This window comes from Homarus americanus, unplaced genomic scaffold (genome assembly GCF_018991925.1).
Source record: "Homarus americanus isolate GMGI-L3 unplaced genomic scaffold, GMGI_Hamer_2.0 scaffold39675, whole genome shotgun sequence".
Classification (NCBI taxonomy): Eukaryota; Metazoa; Arthropoda; class Malacostraca; order Decapoda; family Nephropidae; genus Homarus; species Homarus americanus.
In genome coordinates this window covers 11229613-11247856 of record NW_024736071.1, presented here as the reverse complement: position 1 = coordinate 11247856, position 18244 = coordinate 11229613, and positions in this window count along the sequence as shown.

Below are 18244 nucleotides of genomic sequence, written 5' to 3'. Positions count from 1 at the left end.
CCGAGGAGGAGGTGGTCACGCGACACCACCAGCCTCGCCCTCACCACCCGAGAGTGAACTGTTTCTACAATGTGTGATTTGCTGGGAACCTCAACCATCTCACGTGTACCTGTACCTCAACCATCTGACGTGTACCTGTACTAGTCTCAACCATCTGACGTGTACCTGTACTCGTCTCAACCATCTGACGTGTACCTGTACTCGTCTCAACCATCTGACGTGTACCTGTACTCGTCTCAACCATCTGACGTGTACCTGTACTCACCTCAGCTACTTGCTGTATGACCTAATAGTAACCTCAAGCATGTAATGTGTGATCTTGCAGTAACCTCAGCATTGTAGAGATATTTTTGACATAAAAGTTGGATGAGTTTCTGTGTGACACAGAGATAACCCGACCCTTCTTCACCTTTTGGATCATTTGCTCCTTGTGGACTGCTGAGGTTACTCTTCCTCTGGAGTCAGTGTTACGTCAGACACTAGTCAAATAGGATAAAGCCCTTGACAAACACAAACGATTGATTTGTAGTTATTACTATTTGGGTTCAGATGTTCGAGGTTTTACTAGCGTCCCTCCTGTAGAATTGAACCTGTGGTGGCTTATATATTTTCTGCTGCTATCATCTGCAGCTATAGAGAGACCGGTCTGCTGTCCGTTATTCTTCCCATATTTTCGAGGGCGGGTTGATCCTGTACCAGAGTAAGGCATGGGTTACCTTTTTCCATTTTTAGCTCAGTACCAACTTTTTTTCTAATTTCGACACTATAAACAATTTTCGAGCATTGTTGTTTGATCATCGTCACCTAAAAGCCTAACCACATTGTCTCCTTTGCCTGCGGGTAGTGTGTCACCGAGAGCTAGTTAGTACTATCTGAGCAAAACAAAACCTTGGGGCATTATACAAAAATCTATGAAACTTAAGAAGGGGGCAGAAATAAACTCAGTGTGAGGACATTATTTAATAGTGGGAACCGCGCCTGGGAAGTATGCAGATGTCCGGAAGGAGATGAAAATGATGCAATGAGACATTCTGGAATTAAGTAAGATGGACAGGTTCAAATTGCTTTAGTGGAGAAGAACTTTATGTATATGTTCAGTAAGTGAAAAATAATTGAGTTGTTGGTGAGTTGTGTAAAAGGATATTGGGCAGTCTCAGATAGTTTTGTTAACCGTCCTTAATGTTAAACCGGTAAATATGACAATAAATCAGATTTATGTACCAAGAGATGATAGTGAGGAAGAGGTTTTAAAAAAGTATTATGAAAAGAAGCACCAGAAATAGGACTGCATGTATTTTGTAATAGAAATGGAAGAGGAGATAATCTAGTTGAAGTTTTTAGAAAAGCAAGATTATTCTAAATTCATGGTGTGAGCATCACCCAAAGAGTCTTATATGTACATGGAAATTACCCCAAGACGATAAGCATTTAATTGTTGGGAATGAAATATATTAATTATATTTAAAATAAAATCAGGTACTGGGCAACCCAAACTAAGAACTACCCGAGGGGAGACTGTTCAGGTGATGAGTCTAGTGGAACTATAACTTTGGAAGTTAAGAAAAAAAAGTTAAACAAAATAATTTGTTATAGGAAATATGAAAACAAGAGGCTGGGATAGAACAACGGACTGAATTTAAGGAAATAATATGAGAGAGTAAAGGATTTTTTAGGGCAAAAAGGGTAACTAGGCGAAAAGTAATTGGACCACAATTTACATTTAAATGGAAATGAACAGGATTGAGAAAATTGATAAGAGACAATGGAGCTTACAAACAACTTCCTTAAGATATTAAAAAGTATTGTATTATCTCCCCCCAAAATAGGAAATAAATATAGGAAAATTATCGCCATTGTCCAAATTTCCTTAAAAACTCTCTCTCTCTCTCTCTCTCTCTCTCTCTCTCAACCAGACATCCCCTCATCTGTTTAATATGGTGTAAGTGTGTCACAAGGTCGTTAGTTACGTTGTTTATTATTTCTTAACATTAAACTTGGACTTTGGGTACAACTAAAATGGTTTGACATACAGTGTTGATGGTAACTGAAGAATAGGTCTCCTTCTTAGCTCATTCTTGGCGGGTTACTTGGTGACACCATACTATAGTACACTCAGCTACTCATCCAGGTGTGAAACTTGCTATTCTAGGACAATTCTTCATCGGTTCAGAGTAAACCTAACCTAACCCTTCATCGCCTCCAAAATAAAGACATTGCTATCTAAATAAAAAATAAAAAAATAAAAAAACACCTGGGTCTCATGACTCCTGGCTACCCCCCTGGACAAGACTATGATCTGTACCAATAGAAAACTCATGACCAGTAATCATAAAGGCTAGTTGTTCCCCTCCAGCACCCAGCTACGATACCTGTACACTCTTAAGGGCAAGTTATGACCGACGAAGGTTCACCCCTGGCACTGTGTCACGGTAAAGGCGGCGGCGTTGTGGTCTAGCTTCAGTGGGAGACACTATTAGCATATCAACCCCCTAACAGACTTCACACTAACCTAACCTAACCTAACCATTAGGCCTGAATACCACTACGACTGACGCCTATTGTTCCTGGGGCTCATTTGACCAGTGAGCCGAGAGTTGATCCAGCTGCCGTTTAGTGCACACCTCTCACCTCCTTCTACACAAGAACGAGAGGGAGAGGGGGAGGAGAGAGAGGGGGGAGAAGGACGTGGCAAGGGTGAAGGTAAAATGGAGGCGAAGAAGGAAGGTGAAGGTGAAAGGAAAATAGAAAGGGGGGGAAGAAAAGGAAGGAATATGAGGAAAAGGAAGGAAGGGGAAGGAAAAAAGAGAAGGGAGAAAAAAGCGGAAAGTGAAGGAAGAGTAAGAGAAGGAATGAGGAGAAGTAAGAAGAAGGAAGGGGAATGGGAAAAGGGAGACGGAATGTGAAAGGAAAAGAGGATAAAGAGGAAGATTTAGTTTTAGTTTAACAAATTTATTGACAAAGCCTGGAGTACAGTTTACCTATTCCGAGTAATTCAGTCAGGTCTTGACACTTCTCACTGCCACGCAGGACAGAGGTTCGTACACAAAGAAATACATCATATTCACTAACAGTGTGTGTGTATATATATATATATATATATATATATATATATATATATATATATATATATATATATATATATATATATATATATATATATATATATATATATATATATATATATATATATATCAGATTGATGTGGGTAATGTCATTGTTCAATGCCATGCAGGACAGAGGTTCGTACACAAAGAAATACATCATATTCATTGACAATACATTAAAAGCCTGAAGGGTCATGGGTTTTGTCAGCAAGTTACATAAAGTGACAGAATGATGAGTGTGGGGGGTGAAATATCCCTGCACAATTTATCTGTTTATGGCAAAGCGTGGCAGATCCCTAATAATGTCAAGTGCCAGGCCATAGCCATAGGCATTGGCAATATTGGGGGACATACCTTTTAGTGTGATTGTGATGGCGTGAACGTCGGTAGTGTCGGCTTCAAGGGGGACGTCGAGAGGTTGGTAGGGGACGTCCTTCTTGGCGTAGATACAAAGTCCACTAGCATGTCTGCATGGTGGTCAATTGATGTGGAGAACTGGAGTGGATGGGCCCCAGGTGAGGACAGGGGCCGGGGAAGGTGTCCTCGGGTCCTTGAGCGGGCGGTGGGTGGACGAGGGCAGCCGGACACGGGGCAGGCTCGGTGTGGACGCCGGCAGTGGTGCCAGGAGGCGGTGCAGTAGGCCGTGAGCATGAGGGGCACACAGGGGGGCTACCAGGCTGTGTCAGACCACAAGAGAGGGGTGACTGGGTAGCAGCTGGAGGCAGGGTTAGTCTGTGTAGGTTGGAGATGGCGGTACAAAGTGTATCAAAGAGTCTTTCAATACGGTTGGTAAATTAGTGTAAGAGGGATATGATCTGTGTGGTGTCACCGGAGGGGGGTTGTGGGGGATGGATCGATCGACCACTGACCCCCGGACTGAGTCGCGAAAGAATAGTTTAATTTCTTTTTTTTTTCTTTTTTTTTTTTAGATCGTGGGGATGGATTGATCGACCACTGACCCCCGGCCTGAGCCGCGAAAGAATAGTTTCATTTTTTTTTCTTTTTAGATCGTGGGGGATGGATCGATCGACCACTGACCCCCGGCCTGAGCCGTGAAAGTAAAGTTTATGTTATTACTACACAAATCTTGCTTAGGAACTTGGTCAATGATTCACAATTCAGACAGTTCGTGTGGTATCGAGCTCATAATTTGAAAAATAATGAAGTTGGAATTTTGTATAATGTTGTGAGTGGCTGATAGTCAGGATGATAATGAAGATGGTTGTATGGGTGATAGTGAAGAATTGTTAGTGTAATAGTGAGGATAGTGGAGATGTTTGAATGAATAGTTAGGGTTATAGGGAAGATGGTTGTTTGGCTGATAGTGAAGATTTGTTAGGGTGATAGTGAAGACTGTGAAGATGTTAGGCCGATAGTGAAGATTAGTTTTGCGATAGTGAGGGTGACAGTGAAGCTGTTAGAATGAATAGTGAGGATAATAGTGACGATGTTAGGATAAATAGTACAGGTGATAGTGAATATTGTTATTAGGTTGATAATAAAGATGTGTATGAAGATGATAGTGAAGATATGTGTTAGAATGATATTGAAGATGTGTCTGAGGATGACAGTGAGGGTGATAGTACCGATGTGTAGTGAGGGTGATAGTGAAGACGTTTCTCAGTATGATAGTGAAGATATGTGTTAAGATGATAGTAAAGATGTATGTTATGATGATAGTGAGGATGTGTTAGGATGATAGTGAAGATGTGTGTTGGAATGATATTGACGGTGATAGTAAAGATGTGTCTTAGGATGATAGTGATGTAATAAACAGGAACACCCACACAGGCTTGCGCCCATACTCACAGGCAGGCACCCGTGCACCCATGTGAACGACCGTTACAATGTTTATGGCACTTGTCAGACCGGATGGATACTATTAGTTACAGCCTCAAAGAATAAGATGTTAACCTATATAGGGTGCCAGGACGTATCCAAATGCCATTGGGCCTATGCGCCGTCCCTCTTGGGGCCCACTGCTACTCCGAGATCCCCAGCTGGTCTTGCCTGGGCACACGAAGCACCCAGTTAATGTGTGTTGCCACGAGGAGGCACAGCAGGAGTCTTGATGGTGAAGAGGCTGTGTACTGACAGGGGAAGACTTCTGCAAGTTGCTTCCCTGTTCGCTACCAGGGCTAGCCAACGGCGGTAGCTGAAACCGAGAGGGAGCAAGCAGTGCCTGCACCTTGAGGATAATGCTGCCACAGTAAGGCAACTTGACATAGGATAGTCGACAAAGCTATCAGGTGCTTATTTCCATGAGGATCCTTTGTTTAGGCTTACGCCTGGTCTATAATCAGTAACAGCATGTTTCCAGGAGTATTAGTGAAGGTTTATTTGATATAATTCCACAAGCATTCCATTGATTTGGGACTATCCGAGGCTGGAAGACCACTACCACAGTTCTACTTTCTATGTTTAACAAACACAATTACTGAATCTAGCCAAGGATTCTATACTGCAAGAGGTTGGCTCACTCAATGTCGCCAGCGGCTGCTAAATATAAAACACTTTATGCCTATTGCACCTTACATGACATAGATTATTCAGTAAAAATAATTTATATATATTCAATAAGTTATTGACATCCAACTTTAGATATCTAGGAATAATGTCTCAAAACAACACATTGATTATATTGCAGAAAAAGTAATATTTGCCAACTTAAGGAAATAAACTACCTTCAGTTCTTCAGTAAGAACGATGGTGGAAACTACAGCTGTACGAGTTGGTAACAAATTTGGCAGTGACAATACTTTTTCACATCTTATTTTGTGCTCATCAGTTAAAAAAAAAAGGTGCAGTACAGCTTCAAAACTACGAAAATGCTATAGAGTTGTGTATTTTTGTTGTAACCCTATATAAAATAAATCTGAATATTTGGCATAATAAGTTTATGAAATAGCCTAGTATTCATTTTTGTGTGATTTAACTGTAGCAGCTAAACTTGATTAAAATTCGTTTTAGGACCGCACGCAATTAATAATTGGGATATTTATAATCGTAATTAAAATAAAAATATTGATTTTATTATATTTATATATTTATTTATTTATTTTAATTTATTATTACTATTATTATTTTTTTTTTTTTTGCGGGGGGGCTTCTGAGTTTAACACGCCTTCTTGAGAGCAGCTGCAAGGCTATACACCCCAACCCCATTGTTTCCCTCACCTTCAGATGCCTTTGTATGCCACTAGACCACGTGGGATTTTCCTCAATCTTTAGTGATTTAAGGTAAGACTTATTAAGTGAAAACACGTTATTAGTTAATGTTACCTTGGGTTGGTAAGGTTTTCATGAATTTCACACTCCCCCTTATTCTCAATTTGCTTAGGAATCAATGTGAAAATCACCCAACTCATCAAAATCGGGAAAACATGACTTCGTCCAAAAAGTCGTGGGTGGTCCTAAAACGAATATTGACACCAAAACATAGAAGTTCCAGCATTATATTTCCTTCAATACACCAGTATCCTGCCCATTTTAACTAGCAATTATGAACAGTGGATCGCTATCAATACTAAAGAGGAAGAGAGAAGAGGTGAAGATTATCCAGACGGAATAGTAACTGATGCAGCTAAATAATTATACAACTCTACCGTAATTCACTTCAACACACGTAATTAATTATATATATATATATATATATATATATATATATATATATATATATATATATATATATATATATATATATATATATATATATATATATATATATATATATATATATATATATATATATATATATATATATATATATATATATATTATTTACTAATCAGTTAACTACTTCGAGCTGTTAACTTATTCACATGTTTAATTGATTCAGTGATCCGAACCTTAACTAATTCAGGAAGAGTTAACTGTTCTGTTATACTTTAGCCGACTCAAGAGTTAGGTGATGCAGGTAGACTCAGCATATTCACTAGATTGTTTAATTCAGAAAAATTAACTGTTTCAACAGACCTAACGGACATATGCAGGGGGTTTACTGATTCCTTTAGTAATAACTAACTCAGTTGGACAGTGAACTGACTCGGAGTTATGCGATTCACAGAGTTAATTGGTTAAGTCAGTGTTACGAACCACGCCATCAATTGTCATGATCTACCTACCCAGCACCACGAGCAACGCCATCTAGGGACGAAACCCGAGTATGACTCGTCTTAGTTACCACTCCTGGGTTTCCCTTCTCCATATCCTGGTTGTTGCGTCACCTCCTCCAAGTCTTCCTCATCAGCTCCAGATCGAGGAGAGTGCAGTTCACTCTGGGAAGTGACCACACTAGGATCACCTATCCTGGAAACCTACGGCACAGTGACTACCTACCATCGTCTTCAATACTCAGCCTTACTCGTCAGCCATCTCAGCACTGCACTTGAGTATTTTGTAATCTTATATTGCCTCCCACCTCCACTTGCTTCTGTTTATTGTATTTTGTATAAATATGTATATACTGTTAAGCCAATGTTGCGTATGTTTAGGTTAAGTATGGTTAAGGGTAAATTATAGAAAGCTGAATATTTTGTTAAGGAATTTATGGTACTTTATTATACACAACAAAAACTCGCATCCTTTGTCTACCCTTTTATAGTCCGATTGTCTTTGTTTTTTTATTGTTGTTGCCTGTTGGGATCTGGGTAGACTTTTAACTATATTCTAAATCCCCAACTCGTAACATCAGTTACTTGATTCAGGAAAATTTCATTACTGCAGGAAGTGTTAACTGAAATTGGTAGACCTTACTGATCCTAACTCAGGTTGGAAGTTATCTACTCATATTGGATATTTACAACAAATAAATAGGGAAGAGAGAGAGAGAGAGAGAGAGAGAGACTGCCATACATGTTATCACCACAGCCTCCTCTTGCTGAGCACCAATGATATTTAGAGCAAGATATTTTGATGTGACGAAAGTTACATGATACAGCATAACGAATTATGACAGGAAAATCCATTGAGTGCAAGTGGGGATTAAAAAGGAATTTTGTTAGGTAGAAGTCAGCAAAATGGACAATTGACCGTAAAGTCGTATGCTTTCCAGGATGCTCTCGTGGACCAGGTGGCGGCTGCGAAGTGACGTACGGTACTGTCGTGAATAGCTTATCAGGACAGTGACTGTTGACGTATTTGTAGAATAAGAAAACCTGTAAGACGTCCCGACGAATGTGCAACGCTGGTATCTTTCTTGCTATTGTTTATTGTTATGTCGTTGTTTGTCTGTACTGAATCGAATCCAAGTACCACATCACACCCAGGCCGCAGTATTCCTTCTGGGGACGCTCTTAGTTCAAACACATGGCTGCCAACTGATCATCGGTAAAGTAGGGCCTGACTCTGGACATGAGACCAAGTTTCAATGAAACAGTTTTGCCAGTAAACAGAAAAATAGACAGTCCAGAACGACACAAGAATCGGGAACAAACCGAAGATTACAAATTTTAATTAAGAATTGATGTCAGAGTCATCAAATAATTTGGAAATGTCAAGTTAACATTAATTACACCATTGCCATCTATTGATTAATGGACTGAATGAGAAAGATTACAGCTCACAGTTGATCGTCTAACATGGAGATTTAGTGATATCAGTCACGGATTATTGTTTAGAAAAATTATTTTATTAGATTGAAGGAAAGTTGATGATAATTTGACTAGTTTGCTTTGTCACTTTTTCATTTTGAACTAGATGAATGTTTCCAGGAAGAGTTTGGAGAGGAAGAAATACAGCTCTCTGGAACACATTTGGACCTTCCTTGTTTGTAGAACACCCAATTTTTTTCCCAATCTATTTAGTTTTAATTTTAAGTGTTTCTGAATCCAGATAGGGAACTCACCACTCACTTCCTCTTGAATTAAGTTTGAGGCCGCAAATAAGATCGACCTTCTGGGAGTCTAAGATCATTAAACCTTCAGGTAAATTGGCTATTAAGGCTGGAGGTGAATACGTAAAAAAGAGATCCAGGACTGTTGACTGTTGTTTGGGTAGTTCAGAGAGTGGAAGATTGTTTATGCCAAAAAATTGATTTGGATAAGTAATATCCACAACAGCGTGATTACATGTTTGTAAATACTGTCTGTGTGGATGGATTATATTTATGTCGTCTATGTAAATATCTTGTCTATATTCGTTATTATTATGGCGTAAGAATTATCCAATCGTTTGGGGGAAATGAGAAGTTAGTGGAATGTTTTACAGGGTATGAACTTTCCTATCCCGGCTATGATGATGTCAGTGATATGTTCAGCACTGGAAGAACGATCGTCAGTAAAGAAAGAAGACGAAGAAAAAGAGAAGAGAAATCCCAAACTCCATCACAGTCGGCCTCCTCATTATATGCTAATTATATGCACTTTACAAACTTTCGGTGGACGGCCTTTGAGAAAAGAGAATTGGTCGCAGAGACGAGATGATGGTCGGAAGAGCCCAGAGGAAAGATAGCCTGGGAGAGACTTAAGAATTTGGCCAATTAGTTGAAACAGACCAAGCAGGTGTCCATTGCATCCTGTAATAACAAAGATGAGTCTGGTGAAAATCAAGGAGTGCGGGTGAGCAGAATACCTGAACTAATTGGACTACTGTGGCGCCAGGTTCACCGTCATGATCGTTATTACAGGAGTGTTGGGAGAGCGATGGATAGAGGAGCAACATTTATCTGGCAACGCAGGAGAGAAGAGTTTGTTAAAGGAGAAGTCAGAGTGAGGAGAGGAGAAATAAGAGGTCATGTTAACGATAATTTCAGACTTTCCACAGCAGCAGAAACCACCAACACTTCTAAGATTAGAAGATAGTGTAACGTGCAGGGAAGGTTAAGTCAAATATAGAGGAGGAGGAATAAACGTTTGTGTAAGTAACAATATATGGTTTAACCGGTTGTGAATGAAATAGAACAGGGCTCCAATCTCTAAATTGTAGTGATTGATTTTAAGGTGATTAGTGAGGCTATTACGTGAGTCACTATTGATTGGTTCAGTAGCGGGGTGACGGGCGTGTTATGTTGACGATGGTGATTCCTGACAACGGCTGAAGATGAGAGGTTTATCGAATGACCTTCAGACATTTTACTGTTATTTTAGAGTGTCATGTTGTAATGCAGTGTGTGTGTGTGTGTGTGTGTGTGAATTTGATTTTTTAAATTTTGCCACGTACAGCGGCTAGTTTATTGTGCACCCATATTCATCCTGTGAGCGGTAGCACAAAAGGATTACAGAGTAGAGGTCACAAAGGGTGTGTATCACTAACCCCAGTGGTCAGGATATTGTGGCATTGAATGTTACAGAGTATTTCAAATACATTGTTTGTTTAGTTCTGTACATAGAGAGTGACTTATTCACAACTGCGTGAGAACAGCAGTGTGAAGCAGTATGCCTGGCCACACACTTTGTTATTCACATTTGCGCGAGAGGTATTAAAACACATTGTATGTTTGGTTCTATAAATGGGAAATGATATGTCAGCTATCTTGCCATTAGAGATAATGTTGTGGCATGTCACTCACAGTGTGCTTGGACCTGTCCGTAAAGGTTCTATCTTCACCCAGTCGAGGACGTAATGTTCAAGTGTGTGGCCATATGTCTGGCCACACTTGATATTTAGTTCTGTTCACCTCTGCCTGAGGTACTTATATCTTTACCTTTTTTTTTTTATTATTGGGCACGCCCCTACATCCTTGTGTAAGGTGAAGCGCAGAAGCGTTTACAGCGCCCAACAGGGAAGCATGCTAAGTTCATGCTTGCCTTTATGTCTCATGAGTTAAGGGCGTAGAAGCATGAAGAGTCAAGGGCGTAGAAGCCTGAAGAGTCAATGCTGTATGTCATCAAGTTATTGGAAGCTCCAACAACTCCCTGAATACGAATTCTCAACTTTCGACTTACAACAGGTACCTACTTTACTGCTAGGTGAACAGGGACTAATGGGGGCTAGGAAGTAAGTCCAAACAACTTCCACCGGCCCGGGAATCGAACCCGTGACATCTCGCTTGCGAGGCAAGAACGGTACCGCTGAGTAATTCAGGTGGTTTACACACACAGCCCTGCTCGCACACACGCCCTGTATGTGTATGTGTGGACGCCTGTATCTGTGTGTCTGTGTATGTGTGAATTTATTGACTGGAAGTAGAGGGTGACCCAATGCTAGTAAGGCAGAAAATAAAACCAGCAGTTGTGACATGAAGGAGATACACTACTGACTCGCGTTGAGGTAACTGAACCAGGCATTATGAACTGACCTTAATGAGTTGCAACCGCTGAAGGGTCAGTAGCATGGACGAACTTCAGAATTTTGCTATGACTAGGGGAGAAGGATGACGTGAAAACACAATGAAAAGGAGAAAGGAGAGAGGAAATCAATATGATAGAGGATGAAATGTGATGTAAAGAATGAACAAAAGAGGTGGAAGTCCACAACGATCAAGATGATAAAATTAATAAAAGTTTATCATTAAGAATTAAGATTAATGGCAAGTTCAGTTTATACTTAAGAGTTCATGAATTTGTTAAAGTAGGATTAGGACGATTGGATTTACTTAACAAGAACAAAAACGTGGTTAATCCAAACACATTATTACGTATTGTACATTGTAAGTGAAATTTGGCTTGTTTGGTTAGAGATTGGTTTGCTGGGACGGTGATTTGGATACACACACACACACACACACACACACACACACACACACACACACACACACACACACACACACATTAAAGGAACAAACTCTTACATACAGACATATATACACTCACAGACACGCTCACACAGATAGACAACATAAAAATAAACGCACTGTAAAGCACGTATGTATGTATGTATGTATGTATGTATGTATGTATGTATGTATGTATGTATGTATGTATGTATGTATGTATGTATGTATGTGTTCACATCACACACAAAAACGAACACACAATAACATATAACAGTGTACACATAAAACACATAAAAGCCAAAAGAAAAACAAAATAAGCGAGTTTGTATTGTGAATGAAATAATTACAGTGTCATTATGCTGTTAACTCCAGACAGAATTAACATAATATAACATCGCTCGAGGCACTTTGCTCTTCAGGGAAAGTGAGAACATACTTCTTCACACTGTGTTTATCCGCCATCATGCTTGGCTTTATTACAAAAGTCCGGTAGGTCAAGTGATGCGGCCTTCTGGGTAATTGTCAAGGCAGTTACGTAATTAAGGAAGATGGTAGACTTGACAACAGTTTCTTGAAACTGGTGAAACAGTCAACTTTAACCCCTTCACTAAGGGGACGCCACTTTTAATATTTTATTTGGCTTACGTCAGACCATTTTATTGAGCAGAGAGAGAGGACGCTGTACACATGTGGGTGGTAGACCATCTACCGTAGTTATTTGTATTTGTTACGCCCTGTTTGCAAAATTGACCTTTTCACATAATGACATTGAATGTGAGGCCCCTCACCTGACCTAACCGTGGCCAAACAGCTGGCCTTTATACATAATGACATTACTTACCAGACTAGGTTAAGTTAGGTTAGGGAGCTGGTATTTAATGCCATTAGACCTATGTAAAAATGCCAATTTCGCAAAAAGGCCGCAATATTTACATGTTCGAGTTTTAAGATATGTTGTTACTTAAAGACAAAAGTAAGAAATAAACATTAAGAATTAATTAATTTCCGGTATTTATGGATGTGTTGAACTGTATCATTCAGGAGTCACTTATCGCAGTCCAGGTGAGACATTAGACCTGTATATCCCTCGCCAGGTCGATGAACCGAAAGGAGGATACAGTAATACCACACGTGTCATCGGTCCATGATCAATCTTCACTCATGTCGCCACGGCTTAACATTTGGCTGTAAAACTTTGCTCTAGAACTCTAATGTACAAGTCAAAATACTGCCACTGATCTTTTGGATGTTTCTAAAAATTCTTTATTAAAAAGTTGTCCCATTTAATTGACGTGAAGTAGCAGTTGTACCATACATATGTCTTAATCACTTGTTGTCTAAATATTCATGAGCTGCTACACCAACTGGTCACGCCACTATTATTAACTCAAACCAGACATAATCTAATACTCCTCGCTCAGTAAGCTCACTTGATTATCAGCTGGTTGCCATAACTGCTGCACCATCGTATGTATGTATGGGTATGTATAGTATACTGTATGTATATGTGGGGGGGGGGGGAACAAAAATGTAAACTCTAAAAGAAAAACCATCACAACTAAATAAAAAAAAGTGAAAAGGCTGGAAATAGTTGATGCAAAACACTGCTAAAACAACAAACACGAGGAAAAAACCATAGTGGAAAGAGGAGAGAAGGAGAGGAGCTGGAGAAGAGGAGAGAGAGAGAATAACAACAACGTTTCAATGATTTAACATATTGCAGACAAGAGTTTGTCGCAGGGGGTGGAGGGCAGTGGACGAGGGTACAGGAGTGGTGGATAGTGGACGGGTACAGGGGATGGAGGGTAATGGACGGGGTACAGGGGGTGGAGGATAGTGGACGGGTGGAGAATACTGGACAGGATAGAGGATAGTGGAGGGTAATGAACGGGGGTACAGGGGTGGAGGATGATGGACGGGGGTACAGGAGTGGTGGATAGTGGACGGGGGTACAGGGGATGGAGGATGGTGGACGAGGTGGTTGGTAGTGGTGGGGTACAGGGGTGGAGGATGGTGGGCGGGGGTGGAGGGTAGTGGACGGAGGTACAAGGGGTGGAAGATGGTGGGGATACGGACAAAAACCCCACCGGACAAAATTTCCTAGGACAAAAACCCCAGGACAAAATCCCCACCGGACAAAAACCCCACCGGACAAAATCCCCACCGGACAAAATCCCCACCGGACAAAATCCTCTAAGACAATATCCCCACCCCCCTACCGGACAAAAACCCCACATAGTAAAAAATAATTTTCTTACAAATCCACTTTGATATTACATCTTACCATTACTGTCCTCACTTTTTGAGACCTCAGGGGACCCGTGACCTCACAATTTCTGGTCTCTCGGGTCTGTTTAATGATGTGTGGTACCATGAGGCGAACTGTATAAAATCCTTGTTCACTTGTGCACTAATTCAGTTTTCCTTAAGCAGTCTCTGAATACAGTCAGAAGCTAGATAGCTCGTTTCTATTTTTCATACAAATTTCATTTAACATTTTAAGCACGAGTGTATTGTGTATTGTGAATTACTTTGTGATTTACACTGTTATCATTATTAGTGAAATTGTACAGTTAAAAAACTAGAAAAAATCTCCAAATACCCTTACTTCATAATGGAAATTATACGCAGCAATAAAGGTGGAGAAAAACTATGTTATCGTGGCTATATATACACAAAGAAGTCTACGTCTTCTTCAACAAAACGCTGGGAATGTTCCAGGAGAGCAGCTCTCTCCTGCAACGGTAAGCTTACAACAGATTTGGATGTACAAAATATAATTTCCGCCATAGACCACAACCACACACCAGATACATTTGCAGTGGAGGCAACAAAAGCCCGACAGACTCTAAAAGAACGTACAGTTGCCAACAGGGGAAGTACTGGACAGATCCTACTTGACAGTATGGCAGAGATGACTCGAGAGGGGCGAGTTGTACTTGGTCAGATGGATTCCATTAAGAGAACTATCCGTAGACATCGACAGGCAGGCCGTTCCAAAGATCCATCATCTTTTCAAGAATTAAGAATTGAAGGCGAGTAGACAATGACAGGTGGATCTGACCCACACCCTCTCTTAATTCATGACTGGGATAGAAGCAAGAAACCGTATCTTCATGTTTGCCACCGAGGAAGGTCTACGTCATCAAGCAGATTCCGACACGTGGTATATGGATGGGACTTTTACCTGTGCACCATCTCTATTTGAACAACTATACATCATCCGTGCCCCTCTAAGAGAATCTGCATTGAGTTGTGTTTATGTCTTCCTGCCTGGTAAATCCACAAGAGATATATGAAGAAATGTTGACAGCAGTTCATGACAAGGGAGAGGAACTTGGATTTTACATGGCTGTCACAACAGCAATCACAGACTTCGAACAAGCAGCCCTGAATGCCATCAGCAACAAGCTGGGTCCACATGTTAATGCCAAGGCGTGTTTCTACCACTTGACACAAAGTACATGGCGAAAGATCCAGAGCCTTGGGCTGAGTAACCGATCCAAAGAAGATGATATCAAGCATTTCTGTTGCATGCTAGATGCCACAGAAATGCTTTTCTGTGGCTTCCATCCTGTTGATCGTGTTTCTAATGGAATGGACGACATAAAAGACAATACTCCTAATGGACTAGAAGACCTCGTTGATTACTTTGGTGCGACCTACGTCACCGGCACATACCGCCGCATTGGCCAGACCAGACAATATCCAGGTCCTGTGACAATGCGAGTGCGGAGGATTTCTCCATCATTCCCACCAGAGAAATGGAATGTAACCCTATCTACAATTAACAACAAAGACCGTACCAACAACCTCTGTGAGAGTTGAAATCGTGGATTCCAACAGCTGGTGGGCTACTCTCACCCTACAATTTGGACTGCTATTGAGTGCATCCGGAAAGATGCAGCCATTGTGTCCATGCATCTTACACTTGACGTGAGAGGGCAACCACTTCAAAAAAGTGTAAGACGTGAAACCAGAGCCCTTCAAAAACGACTCAGAAATCTCTGTTGATTTTAGAGGTGACCGTAAGATAGTGGAGGAAATGCTCAGAGCCATTGGGCATAATATACGCTTTTGATATGACTATAGTCCAGTATATCATACACTTTATTTGGTCCATATATCGTTACAATAAGAGATATTTTCAAAGTGGTTTTGTAAGAAATTAATAAAAACTCCAAATAGATTTTGTCTTATTTTTTTAACCTGAGGTAAATGTTGATGCTTATATAGTTTTAGTTTATTCTTTATCAGGTAAATTACATTTCATAATGTTAGCTATTAAAAACTATTAATAGATTTTGTTTTATCTTTTACTGAGGGGATTTTGTCCATTGTGGGTTTTGTCCAGTAGAGATGGGGTTTTTGTCCGGTAGAGGTGGAGTTTTTGTCCGGTGGGGATTTTGTCCAGGGGTATTTGTCCTAGGAGATTTTGTCCTGTGGAGTTTTTGTCATGGACCCAAGAAGGTGGACCGGGGTATAGGAGTGGTGGGTAGTGGACGGGGTTACAGGAGTGGTGGATAGTGGACGAGGGTACAAGGGTTGGAAGAGATATAGTTTTGTACCGGGTATGTCTTTTAAATATTAGCTCTTAACATTATATTACTCTTGGTTGTTACTCGACATACACATTGTTATACTGTGCACAAAAATATTACACTTATTCATATTTCCTAAGTAACATACTGATATTTCTTGCCTAGAGAGAGAGAGAGAGAGAGAGAGAGAGAGAGAGATGTCATAATAAAGATCAAGATTGAACGCTGAGCTGATGTTCCTAACTGGATGATGTGAAACTCCCTTTAGGCACAAGGAGGTCATCTTATTACGAAACGTCACACGTAGGGAAGGTTCAGACGTCCAACCAGGCAGCAGGTCATTGTGAGTATTAGGATGAACACGAAGAATAAGAGTTGAACATTTCCTCTAATTATTGTTTGGTTTATTCAGGTAATTTTTGCCCAGGTTTTACAGGTATCAAACCTAGAGCTCTAAACATTGTCTTAAAAAAAATAGCAATAGAAGAAGCATCCGGGTGCCATAACGAGTTAGAAAAATAAAACAAAATTTCGGAAATAAAAGTTTAATTCAGAAGACAAGTGAAGGACACTGTGGTGGGGCGAGAGAAACTGCGGGTATTATTCTCGACTTCTTCCACGGAAAACATTTACTCTTGTTCCTCCACACTCACCTGGGAGTAGGTGAACAATAGGTGCGTTTACGTCGCTCTTAATGACGGTGTTCTCTGTGACTGCTGGTGTGTCTTGGGTATTTACCTGTAGGGGGCTCTCATGTTTGTGGGACGACTCTCGGACAATAGAGTGATCAGAGAGGAAGTGAAAAAAATGCTGTTACTCCTAACAATCGGGATATACACATACTGTACTTAAAACAAGTTGTTCTTCGTTTCATAAATTCTCACAGAAATAAATACCTACCCCCTTATCACAGTCCTTCATCCCTCACATAAGATGGTAACCCTAACCAAAAACTCCCATTATGAGCTATTCAAGCTATTCTTAACCTTAACCTTTTCAAACATTTTAGTGTAGAAAAACTATACTAAGGAAAACATCACATAAGCTTAAGGAAAGCAAGAGAAAAAATATTCTAGTTCTTGAGAATGTAAATTGATTAAAACAGAATTGAAGACTATTTGCAGTTCATATACTGTATATTTATGACAAGTCATCAAAACTATAGTACAATTTGTCTACATAATAAATAATTTGACCTTCATATGCCTCTGCAAGGTAGATGGGGATGATGTGCAGTACGAAAACTTAATCCTCTTAGGTGTGCACAAATTACAAATCATCCTTGCGTTATTGCCATTAAGGCACTTAATTATATATAAAAAAAGACTAACAGGCCCAATAATTTACGCCTCGACGTACTGGGGAAACAGCAGTAAGTTCTCCAGATTTTGACTGCTTAAAAATTAACGAACCGCAAGGGCCAAACTCCCTCCAGACAAACCTACTGTAGTCTAGCGGGAGTCGGCTGCTGGGCCGTGATTGGCTGGCAAAGAAAATGGGAGAGATTGAAAGGAAATGACCGGAAGACATCTTCCGCCAACACGTACCTGTGTACAAAAGTTATGCTCCGTGATCCAGGGAATCCCAACTTATGTAATGGTCAACTGATCTCAGACCTGGTAGTGTATTTGCTATAGGGGTCGAGGTAATTCCCTGAAGGGAGGTAACTCACAACCTGAAGCCAGTCTTAACCAGTCGTTAAGTCCCTCCCAACAGTCCTGAAAATTATTTTTAATTTTTTTATCTCGAATTGCTGTCGATCAATATATATTTAGCTATTATGCAATACCCAAACCAGCTACAAATGCCTTCGATTTCGAGGTCCCTGTCAGTGTTTGATGAACTAAGGCAATCGTAATTACGAAATCAACAGGACTGGTACAGTTGCGGAAATGTGTTCTTACACACCCTGTGGTAACCAGTCTCTCCAAACGGCAGCACCGCAG